This window comes from Sciurus vulgaris (assembly GCF_902686455.1).
Source record: "Sciurus vulgaris genome assembly, chromosome: 5".
NCBI lineage: Eukaryota > Metazoa > Chordata > Mammalia > Rodentia > Sciuridae > Sciurus > Sciurus vulgaris.
The window spans coordinates 160,527,032-160,546,639 of record NC_136465.1 but is presented as its reverse complement, the minus strand read 5'-3'; the positions used below and the strand labels follow the sequence as shown (position 1 = coordinate 160,546,639).

At 37.1% G+C, this 19,608-nt stretch overlaps 1 protein-coding gene across 6 annotated transcripts in view; it reads right to left on the bottom strand.

Moving 5' to 3' along the window:
- The window catches only part of NR1H4 (nuclear receptor subfamily 1 group H member 4), a 77,141-nt gene that overhangs the window by 27,106 nt on the left and 30,427 nt on the right, over nucleotides 1-19,608 (bottom strand). The gene's annotated exons all lie outside the window — the stretch shown is intronic.

The window sequence follows — 19,608 nt, the reverse complement described above, 5'->3', positions numbered from 1 at the left end:
TTCCTTCCCCCGTCCCCTCCTCTCCCCTCATTTCCCTCTACACAATACAACATTTCTCCATTCTTCCCTCACCCCTCCTTCCTCCCATTATGAATCAGCATCCACTCATCAGAGAAAACATTCTGCCTTTGGTTTTTGGGATTTGCTTATTTCACTTAGAAGATAATCTCCAGCTCCTATGTGGTGCTCTTGGCATGGACTTATGATAATCCAGTGCTGACTTTCTCTGGCCCAACAAACTCTATGGGACAGATAAATCTCCCTCCCTCATCCATAAACAGTAAGCCACCCTACCTCCTGCCATTCAACTTCTCAGGTAAAAGACACCGATCCTAGTGTCCCTCAACTTCAGGAGGGACGTAACAGTTTCCCCAAGGTATCCTGTTGACGACCCTTTCTCTGGGCCTGAGGAAGCAGGATTTCTTGGGTATATATTTTACCTGGGAAAGGTCACCTTTTTCTAATCCTCATAAATGTACTATACATGCCAAAAGTGGTGGCACCTTTGCAATGGGGATGAAGGATTCACAGAACACTAATCACATGCTTCAAAATATTATAAGACCTTTCTATAATTTTGAACTGTTGATGTCTTCATATTCTCAAAATAAGTGAAATGTTCAATTGGTTTTTGAATATCCACTGTGAAATTTCTGCAAGATGGGCTCACTGTGGAATGTAGCAGCCAGTGTCTTCATGTCATAACTGAGACCAGAGTCCCTCCTTTTCAGTTAGAATAATTTCTAACATTTATTACTTACTAGTTATTATTTTAACCACTTTACATCCATTTAGTTATGTAATTTTTTATATAAATTTTATTAAGAAGATAATATTATATCTCCCCATATTATAGATGAAGAAAAAAAGTACAAAGTGGTTAAGTTCCTTGGTCATGATCACATCTAATAATTGGACTGGGAGGGTTCAAACCCAGGAAGTAATGCTCTAAAGCTCATACTCCTAACTGTCTACTAAGATTGCCTCCCTTGGGTCACAAGAGAGAGTTAACACTAAATACCTACTATCTGAAAGCCGCATCCTCTGACCTGGGAGATAACAAGATGAGTAAGACAGTGCTCTTTCCAGATCATTAGTGGGAAGATAAAGAAGTAAATTCACAGCATAATACAAGAAGGAGTGATCAGATTACCAATTAAGTAAGAAATTATTGAACTCTAGAAGCAAAAGTGATTATATCAGTGACATATGATTGTAAAGGTTGTATACCATGTTTAGGGAAGAAGGGCAGCAATTGCATTGCAGACATAGAAATTTGCATATTTATCATAACAAATCATTTCAGAAGCAGCCAAAAATAAATTACTCTAATTAAATAAGTGTAATATGATGATTACCCAGCACCTAAAAATCAAGTATCAGGAGGAAAAGGCAATATATGGGCTGAGAGTGACCCCAATTAATTCTAAGTAGGGGGAATCAGAGAAGTAGGAATTTGAGAAAGACCTTGGAGAATAAGTAGGATTTTGAAACATGGACCAAAGGGGAGGAAAGACACTCTGGGAAATGGGCAAAGGAAGGGTGTTAACGAAAGTTCCAAGGAACTTAGAACACGGTGGAAGGGTAGCATGTGGGAGCACTAGTGAGAGATGGTGAGAGGATAGAGGCGGGGAGGAGTGTGACTAAACACCCTTAAAAAACAAGCAAAGGAGTTGAGTCTCCACTGAATAGATAGAAGCCATTAAAGAGTTTGACAGGGGAGGGTGTGGCATAACCTGCATGTAGGGAAGACTCCCTGAAACTCGGTGAAGAAAGGTAGAACTGGGAGATGGGAGACTGGAAAGTCAGGATGATTACCTCATAGAGCTAAGAGGTGATAGATGCTGAACTGCATCAGGAGAAAATAGAAAGGAGGACACAGAGAGAACACTCTCAACTTCGGTAACTGAAATCAGAGACTGAAGGAAAAGTTAGACATGTCAAGGTTAACAAAGTCGCAGACTTTTTCGTGAATTTGTCAGCTGGCGTAAGTTTCAGTAGGAGGGAGGCATAACATTTTCCTAAATGTCAAATCCAGCCAAATAAAGTCTAAAAAAAGACTTTGTGCTTCAGATCAGGATTGATAGTGAGAGTACAAATACCAAAGAATGCATTTTAAAACAGGCTACCAGCAAAAAGAGACCCTTTTCCCTTGTAGCAAACCATGAGCTCAATGAACACCTAGCCTTCATGAGTCAGTCTTCGTACTAAATTTTGTCTCTTCTCAGGAAAGATTCCCTTTAAAACTGCATAGATACTGATAGACAGCTCAATAGCTAACGGAACAAAACTCCTTATTCCAAGATGAGTCAAAGAAATGGTGCATAGAACAATTCTGCAGGGGTTTGTGTGTGTGTGTGCTTTTTTTTAAACTCTGGTATTAACTGAGAAAGAAAGCATTATCATCTCAATAGCTGAATTAATTAGCTTTCATTCTGAGATGGCAACACAATATTATCATTATATCATTTAAATATGGGTACATATACTGTATTTATACTTATGCAAATCTATCCATACTCATACTGCTGCCTCTATCTTGCTCTTTCTTGTGCATATTCAACAATGCTCATATCAGAAAACTCATTTGGAAATGAATGGAAAGGAAATTCACTGAAGAACAGAGCCTTCCTGGTAATAAAAGATGAGTAGGCACGGTTGGCATTGCCATCTGCAGAATGTGTAGCACTAGGGGGATTCCTGGGGGAGCAGTAGAGTAGCTACAGGATGGTGCTTTTACTGGGATCCCTTAATTGTACAGAATTTTACACCTACTTTTCTGCTTCTTTATACAGATGGAACCCACAGACCACACCCTATTCACAAGTCATGTGCATATATGTGTACAAACACATCCACATGCCAAACACCAGTGACTGATACCAGTAGTCTCTGGTAGTTAGGCTACCCATTAGTTTGAACTAAATAAAATATTGCTTAATGTTTTAAAACTTCAAGGTCTGGAAGCTTTTGAAACAAGAATAAACACAGAGCTGAGTAATGAGAGATCTTTACATTCAATATGGCCTTAATAGAACTGGTCTATCTCAACTTATATAGCACTTGTTTTGTTCCAAGTATTGTTCTAGATACTTTGCATATAATATTCTACACAATCCAGAGAGATAGATGTTATTATAATCTCTCTTACAGAAGAGAAGGCTAACATCGATGCAAAAATTCTCAACAAAATTTTAGCAAATCACATACAAAAACATATTAAAAAAATAGTGCACCATGATCAAGTGGGTTTCATCCCAGGGATGCAAGGTTGGTTCAACATCAGGAAATCAATAAATGTCATTCACCATATCAATAGACTTAAAGTCAAAAATCACATGATTATTTCAATAGATGCAGAAAAAGCATTTGATAAAATACAGCACCCCTTCATGCTCAAAACACTAGAAAAAATAGGGATAGTGGGAACATTCCTTAGCATTGTAAAGGCCATTTATGCTAGGCCCATGGCTAATATCATTCTAAATAGTGAAAAACTGAAAGCATTCCCCCTAAAAACTGGAACAAGGCAGGGATGCCCTCTTTCACCACTTCTATTTGACATCGTTCTTGAGACTCTAGCCAGAGCAATTAGACAAACCAAAGAAATTAAAGGGATACAAATTGGAAAAGAAGAACTCAAACTATCCCTGTTCGCTGATGACATTATATATTTAGAGGAACCTGGAAATTCCACCAGAAAACTCTTAGAACTCATAAGTGAATTTAGTAAAGTAGCAGGTTACAAGATCAATGCTCATAAATCCAATGCATTTTTATACGTAAGTGATGAATCTTCAGAAAGAGAAATTAGGAAAACTACCCCATTCACAATAGCCTCAAAAAAAATAAAATACTTGGGAATCAATCTCACAAAAGAGGTGAAAGACCTCTACAATGAGAACTATACAACACTAAAGAAAGAAATTAAAGAACACCTTAGAAGATGGAAAGATCTCCCATGTTCATGGATAGGCAGAGTTAATATTGTCAAAATGGCCATACTACCTGAAGTGCTATACAGATTCAATGCAATTCCAATTTAAATCCCAATGATGTACCTTAGAGAAATAGAGCAAGCAATTATGAAATTCATCTGGAAGAATAAGAAACCCAGAATAGCTAAAGCAATCCTCAGTAGAAAGAGCGAAGCAGGGGGTATCGCAATACCAGATCTTCAACTCTATTACAAAGCAATAGTAACAAAAACGGCATGGTATTGGTACCAAAATAGACAGATAGATCAATGGTACAGAATAGAGGACATGGACACAAACCCAAATAAATACAATTTTCTCATACTAGACAAAGGGGCCAAAAATATGCAATGGAGAAAAGATAGCCTCTTCAACAAATGGTGCTGGGAGAATTGGAAATCCATATGCAACAGAATAAAACTAAACCCATACCTCTCACCATGCACGAAACTAAACTCAAAATGGATTAAGGACCTCGGAATCAGACCAGAGACCCTGCAGATTATAGAAGAAAAAGTAGGTTCAGATCTTCAACATGTCGGCTTAGGACCAGACTTCCTTAACAGGACTCCCATAGCACAAGAAATAAAAGCTAGAATCAACCACTGGGATAGATTCAAACTAAAAAGCTTTCTCTCAGCAAAGGAAACTATCAGCAATGGGAAGAAAGAGCCTACAGAGTGGGAGAAAATCTTTGCCAATCATACTTCAGATAGAGCACTAATCTCCAGAATCTATAAAGAACTCAAAAAACTCTACTCCAAGAATTCAAATAATCCAGTTGACAAATGGGCTAAGGAAATTAATAGACACTTCACAGAAGAAGATCTACAAGCAATCAACAAACATATGGAAAAATGTTCAACATCTCTAGTAATAAGAGAAATGCAAATCAAAACCACCCTAAGATTCCATCTCACCCCAATTAGAATGGCAATTATCAAGAATACGAGCAACAACAGGTGTTGGCGAGGATGTGGGGAGAAAGGTACACTCATACATTGCTGGTGGGGCTGTAAATTTGTACAGCCACTCTGGAAAGCAGTGTGGAGATTCCTTAGAAAACTTGGAATGGACCCTCCATTTGACCCAGCTATCCCACTCCTTGGCCTATACCCAAAGGACTTAAAATCAGCATACTACAGAGATACAGCCACATCAATGTTCATAGCTGCTCAATTCACAATAGCCAGACTGTGGAACCAACCTAGATGCCCTTCAATTGATGAGTGGATAAAGAAACTGTGGTATATATATACAATGGAATATTACTCAGCCATAAAGAATGATAAAATTATGGCATTTGCAGGCAAATGGATGAAATTGGAGAATATCATGCTAAGTGAGAGAAGCCAATCTCAAAAAGCCAAAGGACGAATGATATCGCTAATAAGTGGATGATGACACATAATGGGGGGAGGGAAGGGTTAGTGTTAGGGTTAGGGAGGGGGGCAAGTATGGAGGAAGGAAGCACTGTATAGAGGGAAAAGAGGGGTGGGAGGGGTGGGGGAAGGGAAAAAAATAACAGAATGAATCAAACAACATTACTCTATGTAAATTTATGATTACACAAATGGTATGCCTTTACGCCATGTACAGAGAAACAACATGTATCCCATTTGTTTACAATAAAATAAAAAAATAAAAAATAAAAAAAATAAATTAATTTAAAAAAAAAAGAAGAGAAGGCTAATTTGCTCAAGGTCCTATGGATAATAAATGGTAGAGCTTGAATTTGAACCCTAATAGGTTCAATTCAGACTTTGTGCTCTTAACCACCATGTTATACTGTCCTTCCAGTAGTTCATATTTAAAAAAAAAGATTTGAGACATTGATTTCCCCAAATATCATATAGCACAGTGCCCTACCTCTAATTGAGACCTGTTACCATCCTCAATCTGAGTCCATAATGAGTATTTTGCAATAAATTTAGGAATGTTAAGGTGAATTCAGAATTAACAGAATTTATTGAGTCCTTCATATGTTCTTTGTCCTTGCTTCTACTGCCTTTTCATTTTCTTTTCATTCTAAGAGAGAATGAAAGGGGAAATCATCTTTTTATGCTTACTTGCTGGAGACAGAAGCTGAAGTTGCCTACCTCATTGTAAAGTTAAGATTTATGGACATACATTTCTCATTGTATTTCAGATGGAAAATCCATTAATCCTGCAGGCATACTAAGATGAAGTCTAGCCAATTATTGACCCCAGCACCCACATTAATATAGAACTGACTTGTAGATGAAGCCCCCCTGAATCGGATGGACAGTTCCAGAAAAGACCAACTAGGGTAAAAAATTCCTCCATTATTTCTCCATCCATTCATCTGTTGAAGGGCATCTAAGTTGGTTCCATAATTTAGCTATTGTGAGTTGAGTGGCTATAAACATTGATGTGGTTGTGTCACTATAGTATGTTGATTTTAAGTCTTTTGGGTATAAACTGAGGAGTTCAAAAACTGGGTAATGGTGGTTCCATTCCAAGTTTTCTGAGGACTCTCCATACTGCTTTTCACAATGGTTGCACAATTTTGCATTCCCACCAGCAATGTATGAGTATACCTTTTTCCCCACATCCTTCACCAACCTTTATTGTTGCTTGTATTCTTGATAATTGCCATTATGATTGAAGTGAGATGAAATCTTAGAGTAGTTTGATTTGTATTTCTCTAATTTCTAGAGATGTTGAACATTTTTCATTTATTTGTTGATTGACTGGATATCTTCTGTGAAGTGTCTGCCCAGTTCCTTAGTCCATTTATTGATGGGTTATTTATTTATTTATTTATTTATTGGTATTAAGTTTTTTGAGTTCTTTATATATCCTAGAGATTAATGCTTTATCTGAGTTACATGTGGTAAGGATTTTCTTCCAATCTGTAGGCTCTCTCTTCACAGTATATATATATAAAGAAGAATGAAATTCTGGCATTGCTGGTAAATGGATGGAGTTAGAGAATATCAAGCTAAATGAAATAAGCAAAACCCAAAAACCAAAGGCCAGATGTTTTCTCTGATATGCAGATGCTAATTCACAATAAGGGGGTGGGGATAGGGAAGAATAGAGTTACTTTGTATTAGGTAGAGGGAAGCGAAGAGAGAGGAAGGGGTATGGGGGAAAGAATGATAGCAGAGTGAAATGGACATTATTACCTCATATACACACATGACTGCATGACCGATGTGATCCTACAATATGAATAGTCAGAAAAATGAGAGATTATACTTCATTTATGTATGTTCTATCAAAATGTATAAATGCATTCTAGTGTCATGTACAACTAATTAGAACAAATAATAAATATTTTTTAAAAATTCCTCTGCTCAAAGTTATGATAAAGACTCTAGAACATAGAACCCAGTTCTTATGACAAACATCAAACAGCAACAAATTTGGAAGTAGCATTTTTTTCCTTTGTCATTCTGCACTCAAAGATGACCCACTCTCTCTCTTGAAAGTGTTTTTTGCTTGAACCTTGCTTTACTTTCACTTTATTTTCTCATAATAAAATTTTCTTGCTTGGATTGTCATGCCTGACTTTAAATTTTCTTTTGTTGGGATATAAGAACTGAGGTTTGGAGCTTCAGCTCCCCATTCTGCTATGACAGTGTGTTCCAATAATAAAGAGGCTCTGAAAAGTTACACATAAAGAAAATCTAAGGTATAGAGGTGACCACCTAAAGAACTTAATGAAAATGAAAACACAACTTATCAAAATTTGTGGGATGCAGCAAAAGCAGTGCTCATAGGGAAATTTATAACATTAAATACATACTCTGTATTAAGATCTAAAATCAATAATCTAAGCTTTTACTTTAGGAAACTATAAAAGAAGAGCAAATTAAATCCAAAGTAAGCAAAAGAAAGGGAAAAATATAGCAGAATTCAATGTAATTGAAAATAGGAAAAAAATAGAAAAAAAATTTTGACACTAAAGTTAGTTATTTGAAAAGACCAATAAAATTAATAAATCTCTAGCAGGGCCAACCAAGAAAAAAAGAGAAAAGACATCAACTACCAATATCAGAAATTAAAAAGGACCCCATCAACTAATTAGTCCCCAAGGGCATTAAAAGGAAAACAAAGACATTATAAATAACTCTAAGCTCACAAATTTGATAAATTAGATGAAATTCCTTGAAAGACACAATTGATCAAAACTCACATAAGGAAAAATTGATTATCAAAATAGATCTATCTGTTAAATTGAGTCAGTGATTAATAACTTCCAAAACAGAAAGCATTAGACACAGATGGTTTTACTGTTGACCATTTAAAGGAGAAATGATACCAGTTCTCTATAGTCTCTTCCAAAAACAGAAGCAGAGAGAACACATTCTAACTTATTTTATGAGGTCAGCATTCACTTAATATTAAAACTACAGAAAAATATGACAAGAAAGGAAAACCATAAGTCAGTATCTTTTTCTTCATTTTTCTTTTTAAATTTAGTTTGTTAGCATTTAGTTTTGCTTATTTTTATTTTTGTCTGGTATTGTGTGATTCCATTCTGAAGATTTCTTTATCAGGTGGATTTTGGAAATGACTCTTTTGAGACAATTGGGACCAAGCTTCTCATCAGCTCTTCCCAAATTTGAGCCTGCCTCTCAAGATACCATGACTCCAATCCAATAGTAAGTGTGACATACTTCAGGGCCTCTCGGCCAGTTCTGCTGAGGATGAAACCCATATTTTCAACCACTGGTTCATCAAGACTGTTATCAAGAGAAAAGTGGCCAAGATGAAATTATCCTGACACATCCTGACTGAAGAAGAGAGACCCATGCAGATGACTGAAAGCCTGAGTGGAACTCCTCCAGACTCCAGACACTGCACAATAAGTCCATGCTGCTGGACATGTGGCCACATAGAGGACAAGAAGAGTCAGTGCAGTGGAAGATGGAGAGTACCTCAGAGATCTCTCAACAAGGTTCAACATAAGCAGATATCCCATTCCTCCCAAGCTTTCAGAAACACAGCCTCCAGATTTAAGCTTTGAAAGATTCCCAAGAGCCTCTGGGAGGCCTGAAGAGGGGTTGGTTACCCCTTATACTCATCCTCCCATATCACTCCCCCTACTCCAAACTGCAGATACTGGACTGGCGTCTGGGAGGACATTTCTCCCCACCTTCTCGGGTTTTTTTTTCCATGTTGTGAGAGAAAAAATGGTTCTGCAAATATAAACAAAGACTATGCAAATGACCTAAGTAAATAGCTAGCTAAGCACAAAAAGAGAGATAGAACGAGGTTATTAGTAGTAGTCTCTGGGGTGGAGAGGATTAGAGCAGAGACCTTTTTCCCGTGATACTCCCTTTTTACCATTTGGCTTTGGAATCATTTGCACTTATTGCTTTAACAAAATGTTTATGAGATGGTAATGTAGTTTAAATCACTAGGAAACAGAAATACAATGACCCCCTCACCCCAGCTTGGAGTCTCCTGAGAAGATAAAAGACAGGGATTCTGCAGGAGCTTGGCTTTGTACATCTTTAAAAGCCATTTAGACTCCCTTATAGACAAATTCTCAGGACCTGGAGCCTGATTCCCAGCATCTTCCCTCGGGTTCTGTGGGTTCCCAGTAAGGGAATTCTAGCCAAGGGAGGTGTCTGCTGGTTTCTTGTAGCTGCCTGAGCCCAAGAACTGAACTGGTTTACTCTTATGGATTACCCTCTGAATTACTGCTTGAATTATTCTTCATTTTTTTTCTTACACATGTGTTTGTAACTGTTCTCATTCAATAATTTATACTTTGGAAAGTTTCTTTTAATCATCACTCACATATTCCTATATTGTTTATATTTTTATTTTAAACTTGTTTTTCTTATTTAAATCTAGCATTTATTGTCTTGCCTTATTGCCTCTATATTTGAAATCTCAATCTTCATCCACTGGAAACCAATCTTCTATCATTTTATTTTCTGTATGTTCTTTCAGATACTATTTTTTTTATTTTATATTTTTAAATCTTTGTTATTTTTTAGTTTCTTTTTTGTCAACTTTAGTTCAGTTACATAAACTGTTTTCTCATTAGTGCTTTAAAATGGTGACTGTAAGGAGAGAACTTTTGTCTGTTTTGTTCACAACTATATCTCCTAATCTTAGAATAGTGACTGGTGTAGAAACTGCTACTTAATTATATTTGATAAATAAAGAACTTAAGGACTGGGGATATAACTCAGTTGGTAGAGTGCTTACCTCGTATGCACAAGGCCCTGGGTTCAAGCCCCAGCATCAAAAAAAAAAAAAAAAAAAGAACTTAATGAAGTAATTAATTAACAGGAAGAGAGAAAGTTTAGAAAATAGTATATGATCCAAATTGGGGAGGCTGGGTGATAGAGGAATAATGATAAAATGAGAAGAAATCATCAAAAAAATAACAGCTAATGCATACATAAGTGTGTAAGGTACCAAATCAGGTGTTCTATAAACAATGTCTCCTTTTTCCATCACAACAGCCCAACCCAATGATAATAGTAATAATGACAGACATTAATGAGAAATTACCACTGGCAAGTATGGTATTAATTGCTTGATAGCCATTACTTTGTTTAATCCTCATAGCAATCTGTATATCCCTATCTCAAAGGATTGTCCTGAAGATTAAATGAATTAGCACACAGAAAGTCCCAGAGCAGTGTCTACATTTAGTAAGCACCTGATGTTGTTAACTATCATCACCATCACCATTATCACCACCATCCACTCACCCTCCTCCTCCTCATCTTTCTTACTATCTGTATTTCACATGTAGGGGTCTGAAGCATAAGACATTAGTCAATTTAGAACAGCTGGAAAGAATTACCTGGAATTGTCTAACTTCAGAGTCCCACTCTACCCATGATTTCACAACACTTACTACAAAAGCCTTCCAATGTAATGAAATAATTTGGAGCCCCATCTTGCATCATACCCTAGGACAATTTGACCTGGGGAGTTCATTAGGATCATTATTAAATTTATAAACTCAGACATCACTTGATCTGAAATAGGATCTCAGTAAGTTTATATGAGGGCACCTCAACTTTTACAAAAGTTCATAAACAAAAGGTCCATCAGAAACATTTTACATCTATTCTATGCCAGGATGGCTTCAATAATTTTGGAAGTTTTTTCTAAAACCTCAGAGCTAAATCTAGCATTGGTTCATGATCTTATATTAAAATATATTCAGAAGGACAGTAGGGTCACCTGCTCACTAAAACAATACCTTTTACGAATTCTGCCATTCTCTCTCTCATGGGTAGACTCCTGGAACTGAGAGGGATGTGACAGACACTGACCTATTAGGAAAGGCAGCCATTTGAAATTTCCAGTCAGATGCAGATGGGTTTTGTTCCTTAAGGTTTGAATTAGAATTCATTCAGATGTTAGCACATTTCCATAAACTGCAAAGATAACTGAGAGGGAAAGAAAGCTCCTGATATGATCTAGGGCCAAGCAAATGGCAGCCATTGTCGCTCTGCACTATGCTTGTGTTCTGCTGCTATTACTTTTTAAAACATTTAAATGCAACTTCTGTTACTGATGCCATAAATGTCTATGACAAAGCAGTGGGACGAATTAATACATCTCTAATGGAACTAGAAATAAAAAAACAATGAAATTACGAAATGTATCTGCGATCTATGATTGTTTCTAAGTCTAAATTTTTTTCTTTTTTTTTTTTTTATTCTGTGTTTCTTTACATTTCACAGGTCAGAAGACCTAAAGCAAGAGATGTGACAAGAACATTACATATAATAAACTGATTTAACCCTCGCAAAGACCCTGTGATGTGGATAATATCCCCATTTTGCAGATTTGAGGCTCACAGAAGGAAAGTATGGCATTGACTGGGGATCGGCTAGCTTGATATTCCCTGCACCCTCCTTCCAACCTATTGTAAGTCTATACTGTAGAGGCAGGAAAGGGGAGCACCACCTCTCTCAGGCACCCTGGCCCCTAACGTGTGCGGTGTGATTTCAGCTCTCCCATAAAGATGCCTTTAGAAGACACTGAGAAGCAGAAATGAGGTCAGAGCTGTCCTGCTAGTGGACGGCCTGGAATTTTGCCATGGCAGCACCATGGTTGTCAGTTGAGGGAGTAGAGATCCAGGGCATAAGGCACTTGTGTTTGCAAGTAGGTGCAGATTCAGCAGACAAGCCATAGCTCTGGAGCCAGTAATTGCAGTGAAGGCAGTTTCACGAACCCTAGGTGGCAGCTGGGTGGTAAATTCCTATGGTCAACTGCTCTTGTGGCTTCCTAGGTCCCTATCTTCTTCACTGGGGCAAAACAGTAATGGCCCTGGCGGGCCAGTGTTGCAGTGTGGCTCTGAGCATTCTCCTTGAACCTCAACATAGAACCTCTTTCGGGCCCTTCCAATTTCTCCTATAGTAATTCCTTTCTGCTTGAGATATTGGTTTCTATTTTATTTCCCCAAACTCTGACTGATATATTAATTCACTTATTCTGCCAAGAAGTGCAGAACATGGATTCAATGCATACTGGTCAGACCCCAAAGCCACACTCCCTTTGCTGGAACATTATGGAGTGAAATTTACTTTGCATTTGGTGAGCACAGATACCCAAGGGATGTGGGTGTGGGTTGAGCTGTGAGACCTGCCTGTCACAGGCCCCTGGATCTTTCACTCACACTCTACCCTGTTCTGGGCTCCTCCTCTGCTTTTCCTCACCTCCCCTTCTCCCTTCCCTATTTGCTAAACTAAGACAATTTTTTATTTGTTTTCTGAAGAGGACATATAAGACCACAAGGAAGCCTATCATTAGCTTTTCAGTCTACAAAGACCAAGTCCTCAAATTCAAAACACTAGATAAAATTTCCCCACTTTGGGTGGTGGCAAACAATCAGAGAGAATGAAGAACTAAGCCATAGTTGGGCACGGTGGCACATTCCTGTAATCCCAGCAGCTCAGGAGGTTGAGACAGGAGGATCATGAGTTAAAAGTCAGCCTCGACAAAAGTGAGGCACTAAGTAACTCAGTGAGACCCTATCTCTAAATAAAATAGAAAATAGGGCTGAGGACATGGCTCAGTGGTTGAGTGCCCCTGAGTTCAATTGCCAGTACCCCCTCAGCACAAAAATAAAATTAAAAACAGCTAAGCCATGTCAGACTTGAGATAGCCCTGAACTCTGTCCCTCCGGTGCCCCTGAATCCTAGGCGTGGGTTGAGAGATTATAGAAACTCCATATTATTTGGCATCCTAAAAACAAAAGTATTTTTGTGCCCTTTCCTTGGTAGGGCTGGGAAGGCCCTTGGGGTTCCCTGAGCCCAGCATGGCAGAGAGCACATGAAATAGCTGCATAGTTTCTCTGGGCAGCCAGGCATTCCAGCACAACAAAGAAGAAGCTTTAGGAACCCATCACCAAGCTAAAAGAAGCAGACAGACATGACCAGATATGAAGGAGGAGTGTGCTCAGGACCCCAAGATGGTACCACAGAGAATCCCTGTTGGTAACTGAAAAGTAGACCAGATGCCCGGCTGTGTTATCACTCCTGAGGACCAGAGTTGTAGCCCCACCCCATGGTCCAGTCCCTCCACAACTCCACGTTAAGTCTAGTACTTAGACAAAAATTAATTAATTAATTAATTAAATTGGTAGGAGTGAGTAGACTAATCCTAAATTGAATCAAACAAAATTTCCACCAGGGCTTGCAATGGAATTAAATCCAATCATATAAAATAGGGCTACATTTCTTGCACATAGTCCTTGGATTGAGTGTTATGCTCTTTCACGATATAAGCTTCCAGTTAGTCTAATACCCTCAAGAGTCACTGCTCAAGAACAGGGTCAGCAAACTACAGATGGATATCTCTGTTTTTAACTTTCCTGCCTATTTTTGAAAGTAAGGTTTGTGGGAACACAGCCATGACCAGTCTAGATATGACTGCCTTTATCTCTTTTTTTTTTTTTTTTTTTTTTGGGGGGGTGCTGGGGATCGAACCCAGGGCCTTGTGCTTACAAGGCAAGCACTCTACCGACTGAGCTATCTCCCCAGCCCCATGACTGCCTTTATGCTATGCAGGCAAGAGTTGAGTAGTTGCACTAGAGAGTGCTCTGGTGCAAAGCCCAAAATATTTATAGTCTAGTCCTTTACAGAAAAAAGAAAAAACTCAGCTCTGGCATATGACATGGGCTTGCCTGGCTCCCTCTGGTTCCCTCCCTTGCACACCTATCCTTTTGCTGACACTGTGGGGGCAAAGTCTCAAATCAAATCAATGAACAAGCTCTATCTTATTCTGCTGTTTAAAAAAAAAAAAATGTCCAAGTCTAGCTTCTCCTTCCTAAATCTTCAGCTGTCCTCTGACCACTTTCTGACTCTTGTCTCCTGTAATCCTGTGCTTTCCTGACAGCCACCTACCTTCAACTTCTATCCTATATGGGCTTCTTTTCCCCTGCCTGCCTTTAAGGTGCTGTTTCCTAGGGTTGTCCTGGCCCACTGGTCTTGCTGTGGTCCTGCTGCCATGCCTCAGAATTCTCAGAAGAACCAAGTTTCACTATACTGCTTCCTTCTAAGAAGATGACCTGCCCCAGGTAACTGACTCTAGGGGTTTATTCCCTGGGCTTAAACAACACTGATAGCTTAAAACTCAAATGGAGTACTTGACTTTCTTCCTTTGGCCACTGACGTAGTCAGTCTTAACCTTGAGCTAATAACTCAAGAGTAGAGTGAACATTTAGCAGGGAAGAAATGAAAAACCTAGTGGTCAATACAGGTTCTGGAGTTAAAGTTACAAGCTAGAGTTTTGCAGCTCTATCCCATTATTAGCTCTGAAGCCTTGGGTAAGTTGATTCTTGTGCTTCAGTTTCTTCTTCTATAATTATAATTGGCATAAGACATGTGAATTAGTGATTTTTACTATTGAAGTATAGTAAATACATCTCATAAGTCTTTAGCACTGGTCTTTCTAAATCTCAGATTTTTTGATGTGATAGCCTGATTTCTCTCCTTTAAATGGGCATAATAATACCTATTTAACACAGTTATAAAAACTTAAGAGAATTAGCAAGTTAACAGCAATTGGCACTGAAATTTTGTAGGTTCTATTGAAATTTTTCTTTTGAATCAAACTTTCAGAATAAATTATACATGTTCTCTCCCCACTGCCCCAGGCAAGAAATAGGACTTAGTTTAGACTTCCTAGTCCAGGTTTCTATTCTGCATTTTTATCTATTCAATTGTCCTATTGGAAAGCAGCATTTCTCCTGTTTTCTCTTCCCATCCTTGTGGATTTCACAATCAAAATACTCAACCAAGCTGCCTGACCAAATGAGTCCCTCAAGTGCCTTTTTATTATAATTTATATCAATATTTCTCAACCTTTAGAATGAATGGCTTATTAAACAAAAGTCTTAGGTCTCATTCCTAGAAATTCTGATTCTGTAGGCCTGGAGCAGGTTCCCCAAATTAGCATTTTCTAGAAATTCCCAGGCGATGCTGATATGGCTGGACCAGGAACCAGACCGTGAGTATCACTAGTCCACACAGACAAGTTAAAGTGGCTTTTGGTAATTTGAACAATGTCAAATAGAGTGTCTTAGCAAACAACTGATAATGGGTTGTGCATCAACCTTCATCTATGCAAGGAGAAAACAGCCACATTTGTACCACATTCTGTACAAACCGATGCAAAGACCATAACAGTAGTAACAACAGGCTTTATTGAATTTTGACCATGTGCTGCATTTTTTTCTAAGTCCTTCACACATATTAAATTACTTTTACATTTCTATTTTATGACAGTCTTAAAAAATTAATAATTAGCATTCTCTGGATCATCTCTATGACCATCTTATATTAGCATTCAAACTAATCACCTGCATTTTTGTTTGTGCCAGTGATCTCATTAAGAGCAAAAAGTATGACTTAATTATCAAGAGCTATAAGAAAATGGCAAGGGTAAATGTAAGACACATGACAGGACCTAGCTTAAGGATGGCCAAATGGAGCTCGGGATGAAACAAGGTTTAGATGAACCAATTGTTTGAACAGAGAAAAGCAATAGAGAATTAAAGCCTCATATGGCATGTGGTATTGGCATACTAAACCCAAAAGAACCTATGCTTTTAGTAACATTTTGAGCAACAAAACCACATAACTAACACATTTTATTATCTTATTGGCTTTTGTACTTTTGTTAATATTTAATTTGTAAATTTGGCTTTGTTTTTTGGCTATATAGAAACTTTTCATTGTATAAAAAAATAGCACAAGGAATCTCATAGAAGCAATAGCAGTCAGCATTAGAAGCACCCAAAAACAACTTCCTTCAAGAAGATGTAGCCCAAGTTTGAGAACCTCTGTATTATACTAGTACTTTCTATCTCAGTGGTTCTCAGCTGGAGAGATTTTTCTCCCCAAGGACATTTAGCAAAGTTTGTAAAACTTGGGACTTGCCACTGGCATCAAGTAGGGCTTGCTACTGGTGTCTGCTAAATGTACCACAATAAATACAAAACATTCCCTACAGCAGAGTTAGGCAGTCTGAACTGTCAATAGTGACAAGGTTTAGAAACCCTTGCCTGTCTTTCTCTTTCATTCAATAGGAGGGGCTAATTATGAAATTTACAAACTAGTTTAGATAAGACATACAGACATGAAATAATTAGAATAGTGTAAGAGATGATGCTATAGATGCAAAGAATTTGAAGAATGAACCTCAGAAGCCACAATTTCTCATACAATGCAGAAATTTCCTGTCAGGGACTCAGCCCCTTCATCTAAACTCTTTTTGAATTATAATGAGGAGCTTGTTATCACCAGAGGCAAGAAACCAATTTCACTGCTAAAATTCCCCATGTTAGTCTTAGAAAATTAATTCTTGAATTAAGCCCCAAACATGCCATCCTATAACCTTCCTCTTCTGGTTCTAGTTTTACTTTCTAGAGTAACAGCCCTGACCACTAGTTGATTAGAACAACTACAAAGTCCTGTATATGGTTCAACACTTGGTTTTTCGAAACAACGTGAAAACCTTTTATTTGTGTTTCTTTTAAACCAACAATTATTTTGGCTTGCTATCTAACTAGCAATTCCTTCCAGATGTATTACAACCTTCCAACCTCCATTTTGTTTTTTGTTTTTTAATTCAACTGTCACATAAGCAGGCAGGTCTCTATTTCCATAACTCTGCCCATTCAAAAAATACTGTCATTAGATCTAGGTGCTGAGGAGCAGTATTTGCTTTTTATCATTTGAAGCAAGGATGGATTAAATATTGTAAAAACTTTTGGATATACTTTTACCAAGTGGAGACATATTATATTGGCTGACTAAGGAATTAGTAATGAATGTAGATTTTCATTCATGGTGTTTAAAAGACATTTATTTCATACTTTATACCAGGCACATATATCCTGTATGAGCTTCTCTTCCCCTGACCAAAACCACATAACTAACACATTTTATTATTTTATTAGTTTTGTAATTTTGTTTATATTGAATTTTTAAAATTTGGATTCATTCTTTTGTTAAGTAGAAATCTTCCATTACATTAAAAAATACCATGAGGAATTTGATAAAAGCAATATAAGTCAACAGTAGAAGCACCCAAGAAAGAACTTCCTTCAAAAAAGCTCCAGATGTAACTCATGATTTTATCCTAAAGGAATGTTGGATTTCATCGAATGCTTTTTCTGCATCTATTGAGATAATCGTATGATTTTTCCCCTTCAATCTCTTGATATGATGTGTTTCATTTATTAATCTACATTTGTTGAACCATCCTTGCATCCTTCAATATCAACTTGGTCAAGATGAATTATCAAGTAGCCTAATTTTAAAAATGGGCAAGTTGATCTGAATGAACACTTCTCAAAAGAAGGCATACAAATAGCAAGACATATATGAAAACATGCTCAATATCATTACCTATCAGGGTAATGCAAACTGAAATTACAATAGATATCATCTCATTCTAGTTAGAATGACAATCATCAAAAAGTTCACTGGCAAGAATGGGTCACAAAAGAAACTCTTGTACACTGTGGGTGGGCATGTAAATTTGTATAACCATTATGAAGAATAGTATGGAAATTCCTCAAAAAAACTAAAAATATATCTGTCAGCTATCCCATTGTTCGGTCATATGGTCAAAAGAAATGAAATCAGCATGTCAAAAAAATACCTGCAAAACAGTTTTTCAGGGGCTGGGGTTGTGGCTCAGTGGTAGGCCCTGGGTTCAATTCTCAGCACCACATAAAAATAAAAATAAAGGTATTTTGTCCACCTACAACTTAAAAAAAAAATTTTAAATACAGTTTTTCAAATATGAGAAAAATCTCATTATCTTTCTTGAATATAAAAGCATATAGACAAAGAAATCGAAGGATTCAAAAAATAATTCCTAAAGAAAAAAAGATACCTATATACTCATATTTAAACACTATTCACAATAGCCAAGACATGGAATCAACCGAGGTGCTCATCAACAAATGAATAGATAAATAAGATGTGATATATATACATATATAGTGAAATATTATTCAACTATAAAGAAGAATGAAATAATGTCTTTCATTGCAAAATGGATGGGAATGGAGGACATTATATTAAGTGAAATAAGTCAGATACAAAAAAGACAAGCATTTCATGTTCCTTCTCTTATGTAGAAGTTTAAAAAAAAATTGAGGCTGGGCAGGGTGGCGCATGCCTGTAATTCCAGCTGCTTGGGAGGTTGAGGCAGGAGGATCAAGAGTTCAAAGCCAACCTCAGCAAAAGCGAGGCACTAAGCAACTCAGTGAGATACTGTCTCTAAATAAAATACAAAATATATCTGGGGATGTGACTCAGTGATGGGATGCCCCTAAGTTCAACCTATACTACCCCACACCTGAATATAGAATAGGGATTGGAGGGGAAGGAAAGGTAGAAAAAGGGAAGCAGGATTTAATCAGTGTACATTGTATGCAAATACTGAAATATTACATTGACCCTCATTACAAGTAGTACAATTGATGCATGTTAATTAAAACTAAAAACAAGGCTTTAAAATTCTAATAAAATCATACTCAGTTTTTCAGAGGCAACTACTATGGTTTTATGTAATCTGATTATTTAAACTTTCAAAGGTTTAAAATGTCCTTGATCTATCTTTATGTGACTGGATCCTCTGTTTATTTTTTAAGCAATCATTAACATCTGGTACAATTTGGCACATTATCTGATAGATTCTGCTCAAAGGATAGTTCTTATTCAGCTTTCAATATTCTGCAAGCTATATAATACCTACAAATTCTAAAAATAGTTGCTGAATGATTAAAGACAAAACTGAATAGATGAATGAGCCTATGAATCCCCTCTATCTTTTATCTCTGAAATTTTACAAACTTATTATCTGTGCCCTTACTGGGAGAAAAATCACAAGGGTCTTTGAGTCATTTTCAGATTTAATATATTTTATACATTCTGAATAGATTGCTATAGATTCTGCTATAGCATCATTCACAGATCTATAATCTAAATGGTATATTTATTGAATTTAAGCTATCATTACTTACTTTCCCCAGTTCTTCCTCATTTTCTTTCTCAATTAACTAAAGCACATAAAAATGTATGCTAAAACTTACATTGAATAAAGTCACATTCTCCATCTTAAGTTAAAAAGAGATGAGTTCAACAGTTTCTCTTTT